Genomic DNA, 25,498 nt, shown 5'->3' on the forward strand with positions numbered 1-25,498 from the left:
TGCTGGCAGTGACATGGGACTTGCATATTTGATGTGATCTCAATTTAAATAATGTAGCCCCCAAGTGCCGGGTCGTGAGCCTGCAGTGACTCGGGACTATTCTTTTCATTGTAGAATAAATCATATCCACTGATAAAATAATAGCCATTGCGCCAAAGCGACTTTGAATACCTCATCTGCTGATAAGTCAATCCGGAGTTTAAATACCCGACGGCTCTTGGCCGATGGCGATTTAATACGCCTCCATTGTAAGCCGGAATTTGTACAACCCGGCGGCTTATAGCCTTTGAGAAAATCAAGAATTGATAACCCTTTTGAGACACCAATTTCAATCTTTGATGATGGGCTTGAACTTAATCATTTATGTAAGTCATAACTCTGTAAATCCTGCACAGAGATTAAACAACATATGCCCTGGCGACTTAACGTCAAAAGCCAGCACGGGTAACCACCCAAATGTTGTCTTATCCTGCACACAAGTAGATCATAAAATCCCTTGACGGTTTATCGCAGGGCGGGTCATAATATCTCACATATAACCATTGTGATATTGAATTTGTACTGCCGGTTTACATGACCTGTGCAGTAAGGGTGATAACCCAATCTTTAGAAGCCAACGCTTCCAAATAGATGATGATTGTCATAAGCTGGCGATTTATCATTGAAAATCAAGCCGGGTTAAATAGAAACCACTCATACACACCTTAGATATGATCAAAAGAACTTCAAATAAAATCCAAAAAATTGTTTGCAAAAAGGGACTTCAAATTTTTTGAGGCTTCTGATTCGAATACGATCAGAAAACCGTCCCAAAGGGATTAAGCTAAGATTCGAATACGATCATATAGCCCCCAGTGGCTTTGGCGTTTCCGATCAAGAGGGTACCGACAGCTATGTTCTCTTTGGTTCGAATACGACCTATGTTTGAACAGGAAGCCCCCAAATGACCTTGAGAGTTGTTTAACGACGCTGATTCGAATACGATCCACGTCGGTTCCCAAAAGGGGTTGAGCTATGATTCGAATACGATCAAGAAGCCCCCTAGTGAGCTCGGCAGTGTGCCGATCAAGAGGGTACCGACAGCTATGTTCTCTTTGGTTCGAATACGACCTATGTTTGAACAGGATGCCCCCAAGTGACGATAATAAGATAAGCCGTAAAGCGGGATACCCATGTTTGAACCGTGCATCATGGCAGCAAGCCCTTTTTGGCACCCTTTAATCTTTCTGAGAACTCGAACTTGCGGGAGATTAATTCTTTTTAAACCGGAACCTTAAACCGGATTTGAAAGTTTAAAACTTTGTGAGAGGTAAATTTACCTTGAGCCGGATTTTGAACCGGATTTGAGAGCTTCAAAGCTTTGTGGTAAATAAATTTTCCTTGAACCGGATTTTAAACCGGATATTAAGAGCTTTAGTGCTTTGTGGGAGAGAGATTGTCCTTGAACTGGATTTTGAACCAGAATCCTTATTTTGAGCCAGAAATCTTCTGACGGCCCTTAAATTTTCATCGATCTGGCAGTAATCCCCGGGGTCGGGTTATTTTTCGCTTCAATGACCCGGACTTCTTGAATTCATTGAAACCGGCTAACTTTGCCGAGTCATACCATTGTAGCCCCTGAGTCTCGGGACGACTCGAGGAGTTGGCTCGAGATTCTCCATATTTGACCATAGCAGAAGGTGTATATCATTGGCGTTGATAGCGCGATGTGAATCCACAGAAGGTTGAGGTGACTGCGGCGGGTTATAAATGATCCCGTATGAGCCGTGTCAGCAACTCGGCCAATGGTTCCTTCCAACTGGCTGTTTGAAGTTAACCAAACCGTAGTGGCGGCGACTTGTGCACCTACCCATTGAGCCATCCAGTGCAGACGGCGGCTGATAAGATATGATAACTTGCCTCCAATTTGTTGAAAGAAAACCGGGCTGCCCAAGCTGTGACTTGCTCATACTCAATAAACAGCTCATGCAGACAGGTGCGGCCCGGTATGTTGATGTAGACCAGGCCGCGAGAGACGGATGGTAAAAAACAACCGTAGCATCAGAGGTGGTACAAACAGATGAGTTGGTCACGATGTTGTAAACCGGTGTGATCGGGCGAGTCAATCGCCGGCGCGGTAAGCCGCGCGGATGGGCGAATCAACCACGTCGTGTTGATGTAGTGAACAATTGTCCTACATCAAAAACATCGCAAGCCAGAGTAATTGCTCTTTTTTAAAGAAAATAATATATAATATATCAAAATTTACTAGATTGATTTCACCTGATATGTTAGGCCAGAAATTATCCACCGCGGAGTTGATGATCATCACGGTAAAGCTGAAACCAATCACGACCGAGTCGGCCACGGGAGCAGACAGATGAGCCGGCCAGGGCGTTGTAAGCCGGTGCAGACGAGCGAGTCAATCGCAGGAGCGGTAAGCCACGCGAACGCCGAGTCGGCCGCGGGGGCGGACGGGTAAGTTGTCCGTCACATTGTAAGCCGGCGCAAACGTGTGAGCCGGCCCCACGGGTGGACGGCAAGTCGTCCGTGGCATTGTAAGGCGGCGCGGATGGGCGAGTCGGCTGGCACGTTGATGTAGCCCGGACCGCAAGACACTCGTCCGTGAAGCTATACTGATGTTTGTGAACGATAGATGATAGTAATGCTCCATATGGTCGGGCGAGTTAATTGTGGGCGCGGTAAACCGCGCGGACGGCGAGTCAATCGCGGGCGCGGTCCCGGCAAATGTATGTAAACCGGCGTGGACGGGGGGAGTCGGCAGCGGCATTGTAAGACGGCGCGGACGCATCAACCGGCCGCGAGGGCAGACGGGCGAGTCGTCCGTAGCGTCATAAGGCGGTACGGACTTATGACGCCACGGACGGGCGAATCAATCGCAGGAGCAGGTAAACTGCGCGGACGCCGAGTCAATCGTGGGCGTGGTTCCAGCGAGTTGATGTAGATCGAGTTGCACGGGCGGCGGCTTGCGCACACCCGTTTAACAGCAAACGGGCGCGGACGCCAATGCATGATGTACACTCCATAGGCACAGCATGGCACCACCTTGATAATGGATCATTGTCCTGCACAAAATATATTGCGGACCGGAATAATTGTTCTTGGAAAAAACAATATATGCGCTAATAAAATAAACTTTAGATAGATATAACCTGATTGTAGCAGAAAACTCCACCGGGCGGCGGCGGCGGCTTGCTATGGACGCACGGTGATCATGAACAAACGCCAGTCGGGGGTGGCTCAGCGTAATATCATAGCGGCCACAACGAAGGCAGCGGTTTAAGCGCGCGGCGGCTTGCAACGGACGCGTGGTGGTTTACCAATACCTCGGACTTGGTGGCGACGGGACGGACCCGCCTAGGGGCGAGGATAGGCTACGGTTACTCAGCAGGGTGACGGCTCGAGGAGTTGAGAACCATGCTTACTCAATCGATCTCACAGCTTCGACGCGTTGCACTCTGTAGTTCCTCCCGTGAGATGTAAATTGCTCCTGCCCATACATGCACCGAACGGGGCTAGCTGGCACAAATCTCGAGCACGTCTCCGCCTGGGTGTGTTATTGTAGCCTAGGAGTAGCAGTCGACCATGACCATAGAAAATCAGCAGCAGCAACTTGTGGCAGTAGATCGATGCATAGGTACAGGCGGAATCTTTTTGGGACTTGAAACACCAGGCACAGTGAAGGGAAAAATTCCAGCGACCGTCGAGATTAACCTGACAGTCTCGACTATAGCAGACACCAATCCGTCCTCTGACTGATGGATCCCCATAGACACGTGCGGTGGTGCACACGCGAAACCTCAAATTCTCTTGATTTTAATTTTGATCGCAAAACAATGAGTTTGCTGGCTTTGTCAGAGGCTGTCCCATGCCGTGTTATGCTGCACGATTGTTTCGCGTCGGCTTCTCCATCTAACCAATCATGCGTTCTTGATCCCTAAAGAGCTCCCTTCAAGAACTCATCACCACCGTGCGCAAGCCCCACGGTGGGCGCCAACTGTCGTGGAATTGTCACGGCAGATGTCCTTAGTGTCAGGACTTAGTCGCGAGGCCAGCGCATCTATGTGGTAGCTTGAGAGGGATTGGGCAGAATCGAGAGACGCAACACAAGACAAGGATTTAGACAGCTTCGGGCCCCGGGAAACATCATCCGGTAATAGCCCTACACGCTGTTTGTGGCTAGGTCTCATTATGCTCATGAGAGAGTCGCCGGTAAGCCGACTCTTTGTGTCTAGCCCTAGAGATTGTTTCTTGTTGCTTGTCCCTCTTTGGGGTGCCATGCCCCTCCTTATATAAGTTAGAGGGGCGGGTTACATGTGGAGTCCTAGTAGGACTAGGACTAGTCTATCTTCTCTTACAAGTTAATTACAAGTCCGGGTCTTGCTTCCTCGTAAAGGAAATATTCATCATCCCTTTCCTTTTAATCCGGCCCATCATAACGTGAGCCGGCCTTCTGGACTTTAGGCCTTGTTGTCCATCTGACCCGCCCGCCGGGTTACTAATGAGTCGCCAAGATCGGGCAGGTTATCTGTGAATCGCCAAATTCCGGGCAGGTCACCAGTGAGTCGCCAAGTCTGGCCGGGTCATACCGCGGGGTATATCCCCGACACTAACCCTGAACTAACCCTGAACTAACTCTAACCAAAGAGGTGTTTGGATGGCAGGGTTAGATTGACAATAAATGCTCTTTCTCAATCATTTGGCTACTTTGGACCCTATTTCCTGCCGGATTTGGCAGTGCGAGCCCTGGTTGAGGCAGACGGGGACGCCCTCGGCAAGGAGCCGCGCTGGCCTCTCGCGCAGCCCGTCGACCGAATCCGTCGTCCTTGCGCAAGGAGTCGCGCTGGCCGAGGCCGACGGGGACGGGCCGCGCAAGGAGCCGTGACTGCTTACCGGCGGGCGGACGGGCAGCGGGGAGACGAGGGGCTGCGGGGAGAGTGAGAGAAAAAGGTGTTTTTAGTGGTCCCAAGAAGAACTAACCCAAATAAGCACCTCTTGGGTGGGGTAGATGTATCTAACCCAAACTAACCCTCCCGTTTGGATATTTTTGGGTTAGTTGAGTCCAAACTAACCCAAACTAACTCTAACTCATGGAACCAATCAGGGTCAGTAACTCTTTAGTAGGGTAAAGGGCAAGCTTTGCTAAAGTCACTTCGTGTGGGTCAATCGCGAGGATCTCTATGCTCATAGCAAATAAAAAAGCATGTGACAATGATATTGTGGAGTTGTTTCATGGGGAGCAAGTTCTTGATGTTTTTTCTTGTAGTTTGTAATGTATTCCAGGATGTTGCAGTTCCAATTCCTTATTTCAAACTGCAAAACAGAATCACAATGAGAAAATGATTAGTGAATTGGTTCAAGAATATCAAACAAAAATACCAACTTTCGCTTTAGCTTATCTTTGATATCTACTAATGCTATTTTGTTGGTTTACCGATGATTTCTTTTGCAAGTCAAGTCATATAAGAACAAAGATAAATCACATATGACATATAGGACAAAATATTATATAAATATAGAAATAATAACTGATTGAAATAGAAAGCTACTTAAAAACGCTTAATTAGACTGAGAACATACATAACTGGAAGGGAAATGAATTTGCCTTAGACAATGAAATTTCATTATAAGATGAAACAACACAAGATAACTATCTGGCTAAAGATAATTGTTTTGCTCATTTACCTGTTGAAATATCCCTAGTTGGACTGTCTTGGATCTTCCTGGGTTCTGCCATTGCGGACAAGTGCAACAGGGACGGCCAGAAAACCATAGTTGCACCCGCACCCAGACGTCGGTTGTAGTTCCTGTAGCGCGCGTACTTTGCATCAGACAAACAAATCTTGCTAAGAATCACATTGAGCATAGCCCTTGGCCTGACCGGGATAGCAGTCATCTCCTTCAAAATGCAAATGAAGTAATCAAATCGCAATGGCAGTGGTATAAAAGTACTGCTTACACAGACCAGTTCTAAGATGGGAATATATATATATATATATATATATATATATATATATATATATATATATATATATATATATATATATATATATGTATTCCCTCCATTCACAATATGAACTACGTACGAACTGAAGCGAGTGAACAAACCAGAATGGATAACAAAATTGAGGGCCAATAATGCCTAAATAATGTAAGTGTATTTAGCTAATCATGCATGTATGTACACGGATATAAATACATTAATATTATTCTTAAGCCAATGTAAGTTGTACATTCATAAACAATTTAGCTCAAATCAATTTGACATAAGGCATAACTGGTATAAAAAGTTGGTGAGATTATATAGGTAGAAGGTCAAAAGTGGCATGGAACATAAATCAAAATAAAGCGGCAAAGTTAATGTCCAGTTGAGATCTTTGGAGAAATATCCTTTCGATTCATTAATTCCTCGTCGACAAATCAGTAGAGAAGTAGTACCAAAATCTAAGCAGTAGAAGACAACAAATGTCAAAGCAACTTGTATACCGAAAAAGGCTTTCGCCCCACTTTATATATAAAGCAAACCGCCAAGAGCACACATACACGGACTAGTTCAGAACACACACACCCAAGTCACAAAACGAGAAGTACAAAGGTTCTGCTGAGGGCACAGCTCAACAAGCCCAAAATAAACAAAAAGGACGCGGCCGAGGCAAGGCGTCTAATCCGGCTCCGGGGGTGGCGGAGGGGGCGGCGGCGACAGACGGACGGCCATCGAGCGAAGGTCGGCGATGAAGGCGGTGATGGCGTCGCGGTCCTGAGGGCGGCTAAGCGGCCGCCAAAGCTGCAAGTAACCATATGAAGTAGGGCGATGAAGCCTTGCCCTTGCTCAGTTGTAATGACAACAGGCATGCTACAAAAAGATTTTTTTTCAGTGCTTAGATAGTAGTGGTGTTCTCTAAAATGGGAAACATATTTTCTAGGTACTACAGAAAAAGGAAACTTCTAAAGCACCTGATGGTTTATGCTTGGGTTTTTTAGCTTTCTATCCCTTTGAGTCCTTGAAATGTCTATACAGTGCATCATTGGTTGGGGGAGATGGGAGGGAATGAACATAGTTGCTAAAAGCGGTAGTGTGGTAAATACAATCCAATATCAGGGTTTAGTTTTTAGAATGAATTAAACTGGAGACCCCACAGAAGTATTTTCAGTCCAATTCCAATCTGACAAGTACAAAAAAGATTTGGCCTCTGTGAAAAGTTTGTATTATTAACAATCTTTGCTCTATGAGACAACCCATCTTCCATCAAATAATACAACAGCCAAAATTCTTAAAAACACCTGTTTCTAGCTAGCACTTAGAGATCACCAATCGGTGCATGATTTTAAAAGGCACCAAAGAAACCGCACCATGTGGTGGATGATTCGGTGCGGAACTTGAACCTGAGGAATCCAGGGAAGCTAGCATCACGGGTTTGATCGGTGGTTGGTGAAGGAGGGGGGGGGGGGGGGGGGGGGTGATCCAGTGCGAGGTAGAAATGGCAGTGGTGGCACAAGAGGCCATGGACGACATATTCGATGTTGCGGCCTGGTCCAAGGCGTCACGGCCAAGGCCATGACATGCAAAACCTTCTACTTGGCGTTAAAAAACTAATACTACTGCTTTGAGACATCAACACCCTACAAAATATACAGAGGGGGTAAAATGAATTGGATATGTTACTGCAAAATAATAACCGAATGATTATCGGCGCAAGAAAAAAATCAATTCCCTTTGGATGTTCACTTTATTCATATGACAAGTATGGGTTTAATCAGCAGTACGCAGAAACTTGTGTGAATTAAAATACCAAGTTCACTATGGGAAGTATAGTTTCTCTATATGTCATTGTGTCAAGATAAAGCATGTTATTTCACACCCACTTAGAATCATAAGTTCCAGTGAACTTTCCATGTAGCAATAGAAAATAAGAAGTCCTTTCATCTTTACCTTCGATAGAACAGGCAAGTGGTTGAGCCTAGCCCTTGCATGATGTGAACCCGTCGATTGTAGAACTGAAGCTCTATTAAAAGTAACACAAGTTTTAGAGTGGTTGGGCTTTTTTAGAACCGTTCGTTGATGTCGATCTAACGGCAGACAAATATGAAGTACTGGGTAGTACTCCGATGAAAGTACGCGAAAGTACTAAAACGAGTGGGGCCGGTACTCGTGACAAGGTGGGGACGCGTTTTAATATTGGGGCAGTTTAGTCCTAGGAAAATTTGCACGCGCCGCCCCTCTCGTCGAATGCAAAACCGCCGCCATGGTGCTACACCTTCCACAATTACTCATCGACGGCCATCTCCGCCCTCTCCTCCAAGTCCACCGCAGTCATCTCCTCCTTCTCGCCGCTGCAACTTCTCTCCACTCAGGCAAACCCCCCCACCCACCCCACCCCCTCTTCCATCGAAGAAAAAATCGGCAGATCGAGCTGATGGCCGGCAGCGAGAACACCGACTTCGTGCAGATCGCCGGCGGCGACCAGGTCAAGTTGGCCAGGTTGAGGGAGATCCGTTCTTGGTTTGACAACACAAGGCAGATGAGCTGGACGGCAATGGCCACTCTCAAGAATTTGACGAAGAAGGAGAGGGCAAAGCTTTGCCCCCCGCCCGCACAACCGATTCACAAGATCGAGATCCTCCTCTGGGCGATGGAGCAGGCCAATTCTTCCAGCAAGTGGACCAGGCGGAGGTGGTGGGCGTTCAGATCCAGGGTAGAGCATCCACTGGATCAGGAACCCACCGTGCACGAGGTGCCGTTGCAGATTGTGCAGCCTCCAACCGAGTCATCGGAGACTCCGAAGCACAAGATGAGGAGGACAGTGGTCGCGACCTCGCTTCCCCGCCGTTCTCCACGCTTCCCTCGCCGCTCTCCTCGTCTGAACGGCGGCGGTAGCTATGTTTAGAGTAAGCTTCCCCACTCCTCATCTTCCTACTGCTCGTGCTTACATCGTGGTGATACTGATCGTAATAGCTCAGAGAGGGAATGCTATATGGCATTTTAATCTCAATGAATTGCATGAATATTTGAGTACATGGATTTGGAGGATGATTATGATGTATGTGAACCCTAGGCATCATATGAACCCTAGGAAAAATTAGTAATGTTCTAGTGGTAGACACTGAAATATTTCGGTACACACCGGTAGGCACTGAAATATTTCGGTACTGCCCTAGGCAAAATTTGTAATGTTGTAGTGGTGGACACTGAAATATTTTGGTACACACCGGTAGGCACTGAAATATTTCGGTACTGCCCTAGGCAAAATTTGTAATGTTGTAGTGGTGGACACTGAAATATTTTGGTACACACCGGTAGGCACTGAAATATTTCGGTACTGCCCTAGGCAAAATTTGTAATGTTGTAGTGGTAGACACTGAAATATTTCGGTACACACCGGTAGGCAATGAAATATTTCGTTACTACAATTTCAGTACACACCGATGCACACTGAATTATTTCAGTACTGCAGTTTCAGTACACACCGGTACACACTGAAATATTTCAGTACTGCAAATTCTATACAAAGTTGGCATTTTGTCATTTATTTGTGAATTAATCCATGCATCATATGGCCTAACTTTGTACATGAGTTTGGGTCAATTTCATGTCTATTTATTGTTAAAATTATTGTCATGCCATGAAACACAAGACAAGTCACTGACCCAAGCTTGCAAAGATTCCATATCAATGTTGCTGATATGAATATGCATGTTTTCACCAAGTCTTGTGTTTGAATTAAAACTGAGCATTTTTTCTTGATGGTATCCATGGATCTAGAACTCCTATGAATTTGCTCATGTTGGATGTTTTGTTCTCCATCATTTGTACTAGCATTTCGTGCGATTAGATGCCATGACAAGACCCCTGGCAAATTTATTTTCTTGCCTCCAACATCCCATGTGTGTTTTGCAGGAAAAAACCTGGAGTTCACCAGGCTGGCTGAAGTTGTGAGGCTGGGAGGCTGATGGTGCTGCTACTGGCTGATCCTTCTTCTTTCAGCTTTTGTTCGTCCTTTCTCAAGCCGTTGGACCAGGGCTACTTCCCTATGTGCTGTTAATGTATTAAGTAGTTCCTTCGAATTTGTAGTATTAGTTAGTTTGAATGTGGAAGTACCTTAATTTTTAGGAACGAAATGTTGCTTTGTATGACCAAGGGTTTGATACCTTAATCTTTGGATAATTAATTATGTGAACTGTTGGATGTGACGCACAACGAAACGCCTCTACCATTGATACTAGTTCAACATGTCGGTCCAATTAGAGACCAGCCACTACCATATAGAACAGTTAGCATTTCATACTACAACCTGGCACGTACAAAACATCACACAGTGGAATAATCCCAGCGAGTAGACCATTAATTACCGAAAACATCACAACATGTCAGAAGTGTTTTAAGCATTTTATCGTTGCAAAAACCTTAGAAATCCATACAGAAAAACCTCTATTTTTCTAAGCACATCCCTAAGCACCTTGCATTGTACAAGGTCTTAGAGACCAGCCTCTACCATATATAACAGTTACCATGTCACACTACAGCCTATAAAACATCATACAGTGGAATAATCATAGCTAGTAGAGCATTAGTTACCAGTTAATAATAGTTTCAATCCATCATAAGCAATAGTACCTAGATATGAGTAGATATAGGTACGGTAATACACGACAAGTACTCGCAAACAAGAGCTAACGTAACAAGTTCATTTCACATTGATACATGGCCCACCCCAGTTCTAAATGAGGTGGATGGTGATCATCATCCTCAAGTCATGGCGACGGGTGTTCGCAACAGTGAGTAGGATGGCCTGTCCTACCCGAAGATTCTTGGCACGAAGGAACTTCTTCCACCCTGCCCTGCTCAAGACAGTGCGACCATCCGTGTCCACTGCATAGGCACAGCTGGTGATGGAGCCCGTTCTGGTAAGGCGTAGTCTAGCAGCCATGCCTTCTTCGTCCGGGTCGATGCCACAGCTATCAAGTAACCTCTTAGGTAATTTCTGAAAACAGTTGACATGATATATGATCATGTCACGTGCAATTATCAAGAAAGCATACACTTCAAGACACATATATCATTGGATTCAACACTGAGCATATATATCATCACTACACTATACGCCAAGCATCAAATTACTACAGTAATTAGGCATATCATTAGATTACTGCATACACTAAGCATATCATCGCATATTACTACACTACATGCATGTCATAAAATTCTTCACTAAATGAATTCTAAACTAGGCCTCTCATCACAGTACTACAACATGCATATCATATGAACTACTACACTAACTAAGCATGCATATCATGTAATTACCACACTAAGTAACATACCATGATATGCCGTTTAACATTCGTCCTTGTGAGGCGGGTCACGAATGGCTTCCCTAGGTAGTCTTCACGTAGCGGAAGCATGTCCCAGAGGTTGCCGATTTCCTCGTCGCCCAGTCTGAGTCCTTGGGCATACAGGTATTCAACAAGTGGGTTCTCATCATCATCTGAATCGTCATCATCTGAATCAGCACCATCTTCCTCCTCATGAACTTCATCCTCACTATCCGAAATCAAATTTTAGATAGATAACAGAAATCCTGGGCCTATCTCTTCTGAAGGAGAAGCTGATCAATTCACCCCCACTAAGACGCATGCGGGCGATGAAACGATCCCAATCATCTCCTCCTATCTGGGTTATCTTTCGCCCCTTCTCGACCTGCATAGTGTATGGGCCCCCAAGAGCGTCGAAGGTCACGGTGTCTCCGATGAGCTCATTGAATGCCAATCTCACATTGCATGGTACGATCTGTGTAAGATAAAAACAAATAACAGACACAATACATTAGTGGAAATAGCAAAAAAAGAATGTACTGTCAGAAGGTTCATATAAATTGTTACTGCTGCAACAACAAAAGAAGGCTGGAAGTAGATGCCGAACAGCGTGGCAGTAGAAAGGCTGGTCCGGCACCGTGAGTTGCAGCGTCCACATGGTGCTTCCTCCATTCTACACAGAACATGTTGAACTCTAAGTTGAATTGTACATAGTACAATACAAAGATCATACATATAATAAATCATAGTGATAACCTATACTGGCAATGGCCAATCAATCTATTTACTATCATCTACGTAATAAAGCAATGCCAATGACAATGGCAATGCCCGTCTCATCTAAACCTGGGAATAGTTCGGCATCCAAACTAAAACCAGTCCAATCCACGGCACACATCAAAACCAAACCAATCCAGATATTTTCATTTAGAATCTAGACCAACCGAACTATACATGCTCGTCATCCAACCCAGTCCAAACCGTTTTCAACTTTTGGATTGAATCCAAAGGTTCAAACCGTGGACAAAGCCATATGCGAGGGCACGTCATGAATCTAGATCAGACATGGCGTCAAAGCTCGAGAGAGCCGACGAGCTCCGGCCGGCAACAGCGGCTCTTGGATTTGAAGCAGTAGTAGGTGGAAGTGGCGGCTCAAACTAATTGATTGATTTGGTCTCAAACCATAGAAACCAAATCAAGATCCAATCCAAAAACTAAGTTTCAGTCCAAACCAATCGGCTCAGATCCGCCTCCGTAGGGAGACGCGGTTGGGAAAGGGAAGAAGAGGGGAGATCTCACGTACTTGCCGGAGTTGGCGGCGGCCGCGCACCGGCAGCGAAGAGAGGGGTCGTCGGGAGATGGCTGCGGCGGCGACGCTGGTCGTGAAGGGGAGAAAGAAAGATGTGGAGTGGTCGAGACGGGGAGAAAGAAAAATGTGGTACATGTGGTGGCGCGGTTGTGTGGATGACAAGGGGACCTACTTGTGAGACCGATAGGAATTGATGGCAAACCGCAGGAGGTGCACGACCGCGTGCACGACCGCCACGTCCCCACGTGGAATGGGGACGGCCGGGTGGGTGTGTCAAGTCAAATCGGCACCCGCGGCTTCTCGGTAACTCCAAGAGGCAGGAGCAGTGCATTTCTTCCCCAAATCGGGTAGAAAACCCTCGTCCTCTCCCAAACCTAACCACCCTCTCTTCCTTCCTCACCACCTCACCACCCTCTCCTCCTTCCTCACCACCCTCCTCCCTTCCTACGCCTCCCTCCTCCTGTCTTCGACTGACGATGAAACGCGGGCGGGAAGATGCGGCGGACGAGCCGGAGGCAACCATCGGAGCAGAGCAGTCTGCTGCCGTGGCTGCAGCCGTGGGTGGAGCGGCTGAGTCCGTCGTAGCGGTGAAAGCTGGCGGTGCAACGACCGTTGTGCCTGCTCCCGCTGCCATCGCAGCCGTCGAGGCACCCGTCGGCGAGCACAAGGTCGGGGAAGATCTGGAGGAGGAGGAGATGAGAAGGCTTAAGCGCAAGGTGCATGACGAAATCGAAGAGCTCTACGAGGAGAACGCCATAAAGGAGTTCGACGTAGATTGCAGGAAGGGCAGCGACTTCGACGAGGATGCCATCGACGAGCTATCTGAGGTAGTACTCTGTTTTTTGCTCTGTTTTTTTCATGGCATTGGGGTTTGTCTTGTTAACTAGATGAGCATAAGTTTCACAAGGGATACATTAATGAAAGAAGTGGGGTAATGAACCCAAATACAAGAAAATGTTCATGGCAGGGATACATTAATGAAAAAAGTGGGTTAAACAATGGATATATGGCAGGATTCTCCATTGGCTTCCCCAGGACAGTGACAAAATGCTGCAGTTCCTGATTCATTTTAGTTTATGTAGATGAATTAATTTGCACACATGTTCATAGATGATCAGTTTGCACACATGTTCATAGATGATCCATTTGCAAATTCTGTACAGATTTCCATTTTGCAAAGGAAGTGATTGCTCCCTTAATAATTATGGGCTGACACTACATATCCACTGGATACCAAAAAATCAAAACATTTCATGTAGCCAATTTTCCCCAGTATATTATCTAGATGATCACAGCCACATCTCTCATCAATATGAGCAGTGAGACACCCCATAGCTCCTTTACCAATTTCCTTCTGAAACTTATCAGGGTCTAACAATGTTGGAGAAGCAGTATTGCCGCTGTCAGAAAGAATAATGGTTTCTTCATTCCAGTAGATAGAACAAACCCCCCTTGTGTGAAACATGGAGGAGTATAATGAAGCCATTTTTCTGATTCCAATCAGAATTACACCTGTAACAAGTATCAAATATCATTAAACCAAGCCAGTTCATGAAGTCTTTCATGTGTTAATTATGTACTACTTGTGCACTAATCTATAAATGCAACTATTCCACCGTCCATATTTATGCATGTCAATTTCTTTGGCTCAATTATGTATGTGCACATACGCCTTATTTCTAGCAAATAGATAGTTGCCATGTTACACATGTGTACTTTCAAAACATTGTAATTAAGGCAATGTACCATAATAGATTAGCTGAGTTCTTCTATGTGTACTAATTCACTAATTCACAGGAGGATGACGACGACGTGGACTACGACATGGACAGCAGGCACAGCAAGAGCCGCTACACCCTGAGGCATCTGATTGCTGGCAAGATCAAGTACCGTTTCTTTGGAAAGATTGGGTGCCCTTTCTGTTGCAAGGTGATCGGTGGCGGCATAGATGGCATGATCCAGCATGCCATCAGCACTGGTAATGGACATGGTATGAAGCATAAGGCCAGTACTCAGGCTAAACATGCGGCCTACGCACGCTTCCTCGAGATTGTCAAAGTCAATGAGCCCTACAACCTCCATTGAAGAAGGGAGAGAAGTGGTGTGCTGCTAGAGTGCTGCTGCTGCCCCAGGACCGCCGTGTCCTCTTATGTTATCTATGTTTCTTTGTTGTTCGACTCTAAAACTGATGTCCTATGGTGTGTCTGAACCTATGCTATGCGGTGGTTGATCTGCCGTTTATCTTAAGAGTTTGCTGCTACTCTGGTTTAGTGTTCCAAGTTGTTAATACTATTTTGGTGATGCATGTTAAGCCTTGTACAATGCTAGATGCTTAGGGTGGTGCTTAGAAAAATAAATAGGGTTTTTCTGAAGCACCGGTGCCTATTTCTACAGGAGAGACGCCTAGTTATGCGTCTACCCTGTACAAATAAGCACCTGTGCTTAAGAAAAGCCTAGTTTATTTCTATAAGCAACTCCCCTAAGCACCTTGCATTGTACAAGGCCTTAGCAACTCAAGTATCGTATGGTGGTCTATGTTATGTTTGCTATGTTATTCTGCCGTACGGTGATGCATGCTAGGAACTCTACTACTATGACTATGGTAGTTATAGCTTGGCATGATTATGTTTAGTGTATAACTCAGCATGATTATAGCTTCACAAAATTAAAGCATGCAAATGATTGCCGATTCCACCTATTGCCAAATCAAGCTTTGTACTGATGATGCAGTAGATATTGCTATAAGTAGAGGATGCTCATGATTGCCAAAAGTACCTATTTCCACTTTCTGATAAGAACTAAACATGTATGAAATGATGCTAAAAGTATAGCATGAGCATGAGCATGTATCAATTGATGATCAATTGATGCTACCTATTTGTGTTTGAATGGGCTCAATAAAGCTGGTGCTGGTTTATGCTCTCTGCGTGACCGTGATGGTAACGAAGACACTTGGTTGGCTATGGTCTTGCTGTCAAATTTAAGTTTCAGTTCTTTAAGACTCTTTGTTTTTGCTGCTTCCTCGGGATCGACTAGCTTTCTCGGGCGTCCACGTGCTCTCTTCCTTTTTGGGGAGTTGGGTGCACCACTTTTGGGGGAGTTGGGTGCACCGGTATCCTTCTGGGAGTTGGATGTGTCGGGTTCGTTGGAACCATCAGGATTGTTGACTAACTGTACGTCGTCTTCTGAACCATCAGGTAGAACTGCTTGCTGGGCATCATACACCTCCTTCTGTATAAGAGAGAGTGCTGCGTTAGTTCTAATCATGAGACTTATGAAATAAATGATATATTCTTGATGTAGCACTAACCGTTATGGGGAACTTATATGATTCGAGATGAAGCGCGTTGCAATTTGAATGCAGTAAGGCTGTACATATTTTCCACCTGAAAATATCTATCCTTGCCTATATTTGATAACCGACACTTACGTCAGCATAGCTTTCAAGCTAAACAAAGTACAAATGTAAATTAGGCATTCAATTACCTGGTTCAAAATATCGGTCATTTCATCCCCGTTCCATGACAACATGTACTGCAGTGTCCAAACCGCACAGGAAGTCCTGCGATGTTTAGTTAAAGATCAGTAATCTTATTCGTGTAGGCAAATAATAATTTATGAGGCCATGCGTACCCATCGGTCTGTTGTGGTATGTTCTCATAGCGTTTTTTGGTCCATTCGGCAAAATTGATGTTCTTAGCTGGTGATATCAACCCATTCTTGACAGCTTCGTCGATGCAGAACTGAATCGAGTCCACCTAGGGTACGACGAGTTATACATAGGGTTACGGTACTTTGAGAGCTCATGTGCCATGCGGATCAAAAGAGGCAGCAAGAGAACACTTACAAGAGAATCTTCCTTGGTCTTCTCGCAATGATAATTCATGGAGTTCAGAGTCTGAATTTCTTTTTTGTCAAAATTAAACATCATTAGCATCCAATGGTTTTGGTGTACATTCAGTGGGACATGCACCTGCAGTAAAATTTGGGTTGGGTTGAGAACCGAAATTTGTCATGTACAGTGTGTACATAAACTATGAAAGTGAGGAAAACATGTACCTTTTGGCGCCCTACAAATTTTTCTGCTACACGAGCTGACCATGAGGCTGCACGTCCAATAGGAACCACCCCCTTCATTTGTAACAGCTTTTCGGTTTCTTGAGGGGATATGATTGAGGTAGTATCATTCTCAATTTGGCTAATGCGAGCATATGCCATAATAACCTGCCAAATTTTCAATCATACAATAATAAGAAATTTGTTGCAGTAATGATGTAGACTAGAGTATAATGGGCTTACATCACCATAAATGTATTTGTCGTCCAAATTTCGCTTCAGTTTTTCTGCTGTGAGGGTAATGTCTCCGATTCTAGCTATTTCAACAGGGTCGTATGTTCCGCGGATGTAAACTGCTGTCTCTATGTCCTCATCCGTGAACTTGTAATCATTACCAAAGACAGGCTTCATCGGAGTTAATTGTGGTTTCTCATTGTTTTCCGTCACATGTCTTGCACTTGGTGTAGTCGAAGTCCCTGCTGTGAATTGGCTAGCCCTAGGAGTTCCTGTCAGGGATGAATTGCACACATTGACTTGATCCTACAATGAACAAAGGTAGTTCATCATTAGTTTGTTACTTTTAGATATTAACGTGTTGGGCCATAAAAATCACCTGCATGCCTCCTTTCTGTGACACTGATTGTCGGTTGCTTGTAAATTCGTATTTTAATTCCTGTAACAATGCAAACAATAATGAACATGAAGGAACATATTCATACAAAATACAAAATGCACAGTATGACATACATGTAGTTCCCTCCTTAAGTCTTTAATTTCGTCCTCGGCCTTCGACAACCTAGGATTGGTGCCAGTTTTAGTCTTCATGTCGATCAAGTCTTCAACTAGCGTCTGGTATTTGACATCAAATCTGTGCTCAATTTCCATTAACTTCCTGCCTACCTTCTTTTCATGATCAGCAAAGCGTGCATTCATGGCTTCAACTACCATGTCAATCTGTGTAAACAAAATAAAACCCCATTGATAACAATAGCTAAATGAATGAGGTTCCATGACACCTATTTGTGATATTTCAAAAACAAATAGTCTTTGGAGTACATACTTGCTGGCTACTAAATTGCTGTCCTTGTGATGGTGCTCGATACGAATCATGTTGATGCACATGTTCATCATTTTTTCTTGGAAAATTATTAGAATTCTCAGACGGTCGTTGAGGAGCACAAATTTCCATGACAACCTTTTTTTATAAAATATAATGAACCATTAGTACCAAATAAAAAATCAGATATAGAAAGTTCAATTGTAGATAGGTACCAGCCCGTTATGAAGACCTCCTTTCTCGTAAGCATCGCTTCTTAAAGTAGCCATCATTTCGTCCCATCGTGCGATCAATGGAGGGGGTCTAGAAGCATACATCAATCGGCCACTACGCACGTGCTCCCAGTACCAATACTACATAATAAATTAGTTCATCACCATACAGATATGCAACAGAACAATAATTAAAGGACATTAAGTAGTGATCTAGCACTAACCTGGAGCAGAATTAGATTTCCTTGTAGATTTACGTGATCTCGATTTCTAAACTTGTGAACGGACTTGAAGAAGTGATTAAGTGTGAAACATCCCCAGTTAAATTTCCGAAGGTTTTGAAGATCTGTAACAAGGTTGAGAAATTTCGAGTCCACATAATGTTGTGCTGTTGGTGCTAGAACAGTACCAATTGCGTACAGAATGAACCGTCTCAGGAAATCGCCGTCTGGGGCTTTGGAAGCTCGGATCGCCGTTTCAAGGTCAGAAATCAAAATTTGCCCATTGTTTGCATAGGCGGTAAACAATTCTGTGTTAGTTTGCATTTCCAGATGTGGCTCTATATCCTCCCCTTCTATCGAAATGCCAAATATACACTGCACGTCCTCTTTTGTTATAGGAATTGGCGTTTTTCCGATGGTAATGGATTGGGTGTCCATATCTATGCTCTTGGCTAGTCTAACCAACATTATGCGCCGTAGAGTCACTTCATGCATCTGGGTTAGACCGCCAAGACTGGTTTCTGATATGATGTACTTTTTGTGGTCTAGTGACAACAGTTTCATGGTTTTTCCGAACCTTGTCTGTGAGCATACTAACTTCATATGACCATGCTTTTCGCCGAGTTCCTGTTACATGCCATTAAATTATACTGAGTACACATGAATTATGTGTACGAAACGATTGTACACAAACAGTCAATTACTTACCGCATCGGTAATTTCAGAGATGGGCTTTTCTCCATTATGAAGGTTTGTATCTGAAACTGACATTGCTGGCTCATATGCAATGATAAAATCCGGCTCAATTAATCTGAACAAAATTGGAAAATGTATAACAAAATTAGCAGCGAATTAATTTTAACAAAATTAAGTGGGTCATTTAACATATGATCCACTTATGGGTTTAAGCACAGAACCTATTTGGGTGCAAAACCTATGAGGGTTCAACTACTAAAGGAGCGGCCGACAACGATTATAAAGAGTTACGATCAGGTAATACCTTCTCTCGGAGACAGTGCCACCGAGTAGATGGCGGCGGTTAGTGCGTCGCAAACTATAAGTGCCGGTATAGCGCGGTCGACGGCGCAAAGGAAAAACGGCGCGTTCACACGAGGAGGAGGCGGCGAGAAGAACACTGACGTCCGACCCCTCAGATCACGTTGGCGGTGGGCGGCGAGTGGTGGCCGCCGACTCCTGTATTCCGTGGGCGACCGGCGTCTCCGATCTGATCTTGCAGCAGTCGTGGGAGGTGCGGACGGCCCGGGTGGTTAGAATGCGGAGCTGTAATCGCGGGATTTAGGGAGGGGTGGGCCGCGTGAGTTATGTGAGATTTGGATAAATGATATAAAAAAAATAAGAAAATCTTGTCAACTCGTTTAGGGGTTTAGGGGTTTAGGGGTTCAGGGTTTAGGGTTTAGTGGGGGGGGTTAGGGTTATCAGGGTTCAGGGTTTAGGGTTTAGTGGGGGGGGGTAGGGTTATCAGAGTTTAGGGTTTAGTGTTGACATGCAAGCCCGGAAATGCGCGTGTCAGAGATCGTACTTGCGTGTACATGTACTAATGATCCCAAACTTTCTTAATGGCATCCCATGACCACATAGAGAATGCATGCATAATGGTTTCCATGTGGGGCAAAATTTTGAATGTTTTTACGGTTTAGTGGGGGGGGGGTTAGGGTTATCAGGGTTTAGGGTTTAAGGGTTTTAGGGTCGACGGAACTATGTTTGTCTTATAGTGGACGTAGCACACACACCGGACATTGGTGGAGCGTTGGTCTATAATGGATTCCCTCCGGTAGCATCGATCCGGTCCGTTGACTGGCTCGGCCGACAAACTTCGTGCCACATAGAGCATGCATCCATCCACTGGACCGGATCGATGTTGGGTTGGTTTCATACAAGTGAGGAACCCAACTAGTGCTTTCGGGGTGTTGACATGCTAGGCCGGAAATGCGCGTGTCAGAGATCGTACTTGCGTGTATAATCCCAAACTTTCTTCATGGCATCCCATGACCCCATAGAGAATGCATGCATAATGGTTTCCATGTGGGGCAAAATTTTGAATGTTTTTACGGTTTAGTGGGGGGGGGGGGGGTTAGGGTTATCAGTGTTTACGATTTTAGGGTTGACGGAACTATGTTTGTCTTACAGTGGACCTATCACACACACCGGACATAGGTCGAGCGTTGGTCTACAATGGAATCCCTCCGGTAGCATCGATCTGGTCCGTCGACTGGCTCGACCGACATACTTCGTGCCACATAGAGCATGCATCCATCCACTGAACCTGGATGAACCTGGATCGATGTTGGGTTAGTTTACATGTACATGTACAGGGACCGGAAATGCGCGTGTCAGAGATCGTACTTGCGTGTACATGTACTAATGATCCCAAACTTTTTTCATGGCATCCCATGACCCCATAGAGAATTCATGCATAATGGTTTCCATGTGGGGCAAAATTTTGAATGTTTTTACGGTTTTGTGTGTGGGTGTGGGGGGGGGGGGTTTAGGGTTATCAGGGTTTAGGGTTCAGGTTTTTTTTTGGTTTTTTGGGTTTAGGGTTGGTTTACAATGGATTCCATCTGGTACCATCGATCCGGTCCATCCACTGGCTCGGCCGACAACCTTCGTGCCACATTGTTCACATTGTCCAATTAACACTTTGTATAGATTTTTTGGGTAAAAAATGAACGAAATAATGCAACTAATCTGAACGTAACATTTGGCATGTATCAAACCAAGTAGCCACTATTCCTCAAAAAAACTAGTTAGCCACTAATTGCGCCAAACATATCACGTAATTACCAACGAAAATGGGTTGACAATTATTTCTGGAAATTCTTGGAAGGAATTTATTGCTCTTCCTTTTTTAGAGAACAGTAAGTTACAAATTTTATTTTGGAAACAAGAAATCAGTTTTCAATTTTATTTGTCCTTTCCAATAGATTTCAAATGAGCTTTTCCTTGGTCTGGTCATACAAGGCATTAAGCACACATGACATTGCTTATACAGAAGCTGACTGAAATAATTTGTTAACAACTACTAACGACTGATGATCAACAAGTAAACAAATCCCACAACAATTATTGAAAAATAAAATCCCGCGGCCATCAGATTTGCGTGCTTCTTCAGATCGATCAACTGCCTTAAGTTCTTGTTGATCTTCTTCAATTCCACCTTGAGTTCCGCATCCGCCACCATCGGAGGAACATTGGCATAGCCCTTATTATCCACCGCCGATGGCAGATCTACCTCTAGGGTTGCCCCGTGCCTCAAATCAATTAGGCCATCCGTTTGAAGCCTCTCAACGTATTCATCCAGCCACTCAAAATGCTTGCATGTTTTCAGCTTCTGAAAAAGGGAAGGGAAACCCTAAATACCAATTCCAAGGAAATATAAATAAATCCGGGGTCAGAATTCATAGCAAAAAGACACAACAGAACAAAAATTTAACCTTCCCCGCTTCTGGTTTGCTCTCGCATTTCACAAATTCCCGCCCATGGTTTCCATTCTTCTCCGATATGGTTGTCAAACGCTTCAGTGGCGCGATGCATGGGCAGTCGGGGCATCTGGTCATCGGTAGTGAACCATACCGCGGCCATGATGACGGAGAGGCCGAACTGGACATGGACATCTCTCGTCTCTCACTGTCCGCCGGCGATGGCAGGCTTCGTCGCCGGAGAAGAATAACAATTTGGTGGGGCAAGGGAAAGGGAGGCAATGGTGGGCCGCGGGTTGGCACGGGCACGACGATGGCTCGGGCTTCTGTGATATGTGGTTGGAGCCGCGGTCAGTGCACATGTTTTGGAAGCCCCCAAAAGATCGTGCTCGTTAAAAAAAACTTGCATCGAAGCGCATTACTTCAAAATAACTAATTAACCTTACAATCACGGATATATACCTTCCCATTCTACCGCATATCAACCCTATCCTAACCACCCCCATCTACCTTGTTTCTCCTCACATAGCCATCGCCGGGATCGCGCCATCGCTTCTCAAGCGACCACGCCGACGCCGGATTAAAAAGGTCTCCTCCACGGCTCCGCCCATCTTCGATTGCAGTGCTGATTATTTTTTCCATTGATTCGACCAAGAAGTCATTTCCGAAGAGATTAGAAAATACAGCCTTTGCCATAGTTGAGTAGTTCTGGTGTAATTGGAGTACAGGATGTCATGCAAGAGCTTTTTGATTGATAGTTTGTAGTAGTTGTTCGTACGAACTGGTTATGAATATATTTTCTCGGTGGTATTGTTAGGAATTATTTGGATGAGGTTGTGGATACAGTTTTCATACTATGGGTATATGTGTTGTTGTAGGGACCATGGTCTCAGAGGCGCATAACAACCGTGCGGAGTACGACAAGTCTTTGCATGAAGCGCGCCGGGAGATCGACTTGAAGGTGCAAAAGGATCGCGCTGAGGTAGATAAGAAACTCAAAAAAGAACGTTCATACGTGGACAGGATGATAAAGGAGGAGCGTGAGGAGTTTTCCCATAAGATGGCGAAGATGTGTCTTGAGATTGAAGAAAAGTATAAGCGGGACTGTGAGGACATGGAAAAAAAGTTTTTCCTTGGCTACAAGGAAATGCATCAAACGTTACAAAAGGACCGGAAGCTTGTGGACAGTATTATACAGACAGAGCGAGTCAGGATGGATGCCTATGTGTTGCAGGCACGTTCGGAAATGGACAGTAAGCTGCTACAGGAGCGGTCGGACATGGATTATAAGGCCATGCTGGAGAAGGTCCGTTTGGAAGGACATATGTTAGAAGCCCGTGCGATCTCACGGCCACCCCGACAACATGTCTTCAATTTTTCTCCCCCTGTAAGTATCTCGCACCGATTCTATATATTAAGGACCTACGTATTCTATGATACAAACATCTTCAATTTGTGGCAACCTTATGTCGGCGATTGTATGTAGGCTAAGCATCATGAGACGGCACAGTCGCCATCCACTCGAGACATTGCGATAGAGTCATCCGTTCAATGCCACATCACTCCACCCCAACAACATATCTTCAATTCTCCGCTTGTAAGTACCTCGCAACGATGCCATACCCAAGATATGGTATGACCTTTTAAAATTTGTGTGTAAACCCACTGTCGACGTTTCATACGCAGGATAAGAAACCTGTGATGGCAGAGTCCCCAGTCACACCACATGAAGGATACATTCCACATAACAAGGTGAGAAGGTTTGAGATGGCACAATCCCCAGTCACTCCACATGAAGGATACATTCCACAAAAGCAGGTAACAACACCGCAATGTTGCTATGCACATAAAAAATTATGTTTGCCCCTTTACTCATTGAATGTATTAACTCTGATGTGAGATACTAGGTGCTGGTCATGGAATTTTTTGTTAGTAGGGATGATGAGATGTCACATGTCCCGAGAGCATACTTTGATGAACACCCGGCAGAAGTCAGAATTTTTGAACCCGCCAAAGTGACCTACGATCTCATTATGAGTGAAATGAGAGATACTTTTGGTTGCAAACTGGGAGCAGAACTGTACTACTTCTTACCCGGGTCTGCGTGGAAGCTGCCAGAAGGAATGTTCTTGATAGCAGGACCAGATGATGTAGAAAAAATTGCTTTCTAATCTGAATGGCAGCAAGACATGTCACCTGTACATTGTGTACAATAGAACTACGGGTTGTTTTCCCGAGGATGACATTTATCCAGAGGTTCAAATTTTACATGTTACATGCATCTAGTTTATGGCTACGTCATTTTTAAGTTCTTCCTAAATTCCTATGGTTTTCTATAGGAAGTGAGAATCCAAGAAATGGAGGGTCTTGCTAGAGAGTTGGCGGAGAAAGAACAAGAACAACTTCAGTTGTATGGTTACATTGATGTTAAAGAGAAAAATATTGAAGCACATGGGTCGTCGCCAAGCCCGACGCAATCTCCAACGTCGCAACGCAAGAGGTCACTGGATTTTGGCAGTGCAGAAGACCATATGGAGTAGGCTCAATTGTTTTTCAACCAGTTTAAGCTTCAAACCAGGATTATTTTGTTGCAAACAAATATTTTTTTTCTGTTTCACACTATGTTCGCAATTATGGTACAATTTATTCATGAGACAGTTCTTTGAACAACAATGCATGTGTTTTATGATCAATCATACAGTTGTTTCTGAGTTGTTTGTGAGATGGCATTGCATCTAAAGAAGTTTCCATCTATAAAACTTGTAAAAAATCATTTATGTTGGCACACATGATCTCTTGCACAAACAATGCTAGGTTTCCAAGGTTTTGTATTTTTTTGAATTTATAATGCCCTCTAGACTGACTGCTCAAAACATCGGTCTATGCCTCAAGGGGGCATTGTAAAATAAATTTTTTCAAAAATTTCTTTCATAGACATGTTTGGCACATGTGGGTCACCATGTACAAGAAAATTTGGGTGATTTGGAGGTGGTGGAAAAATTCACCTTTTTTCACTGGCTTAAGTTAGACCAAATGGTCCCTCCGGAATGCGGGCATTTTTTCGACCACCTCCAAATCACCTCAAATTTGGCACACATGATCTCTTGCACAAACAATGCTAGGTTTCCAAGTTTTTGTACTTTTTGATTTTTTTTGAATTTATAATGCCCTCTAGACTGACTGCTGAAAACATCAGTCTATGCCTCAAGGGGGCATTGTAAAATAATTTTTTTCAAAAATTTCTTTCATAGACATGTTTGGCACATGTGGGTCACCATGTACAAGAAAATTTGGGTGATTTGGAGGTGGTGGAAAAAATTCACCTTTTTTCAAAAACTGGCTTAAGTTAGACCAAATGGTCCCTCCGGAATGCGGGCATTTTTTCGACCACCTCCAAATCACCTCAATTTTGGCACACATGATCTCTTGCACAAACAATGCTAGGTTTCCAAGGTTTTGTATATTTTGAATTTTTTTGAATTTATAATGCCCTCTAGACCGACTGCTCAAAACATCGGTCTATGCCTCAAGGGGGCATTGTAAAATAATTTTTTTCAAAACTTTCTTTCATAGACATGTTTGGCACATGTGGGTCACCATGTACAAGAAAATTTGGGTGATTTGGAGGCGGTGGAAAAATTCACCTTTTTTCAAAAACTGGCTTAAGTTAGACCAAATGGTCCCTCCGGAATGCGGGCATTTTTTCGACCACCTCCAAATCACCTCAATTTTGGCACACATGATCTCTTGCACAAACAATGCTAGGTTTCCAAGGTTTTGTATTTTTTTGAATTTTTTATGCCGTGGGCAATGTCAGTTCGAAACACTCTAGAGATACTTCCTCAACAATTGATGCGACCCAAGGACCTTCATGCAAAAACCAGGCACCTGCA

The 25,498-nt window shown here is 44.4% G+C and overlaps 1 long non-coding RNA gene across 1 annotated transcript; it reads left to right on the top strand.

Moving 5' to 3' along the window:
* Positions 1 to 8,656: 8,656 nt before the first annotated feature.
* LOC120964300 (uncharacterized) lies at positions 8,657 to 10,183 on the top strand. The gene is made up of 2 exons (XR_005756131.2): positions 8,657 to 8,886; positions 9,896 to 10,183. It is a non-coding gene; the product is annotated as an uncharacterized lncRNA (long non-coding RNA).
* Positions 10,184 to 25,498: the final 15,315 nt, after the last annotated feature.

The sequence above is a fragment of the Aegilops tauschii genome, chromosome 5 (assembly GCF_002575655.3).
Source record: "Aegilops tauschii subsp. strangulata cultivar AL8/78 chromosome 5, Aet v6.0, whole genome shotgun sequence".
In the NCBI taxonomy this organism is placed as follows: Eukaryota; Viridiplantae; Streptophyta; class Magnoliopsida; order Poales; family Poaceae; genus Aegilops; species Aegilops tauschii.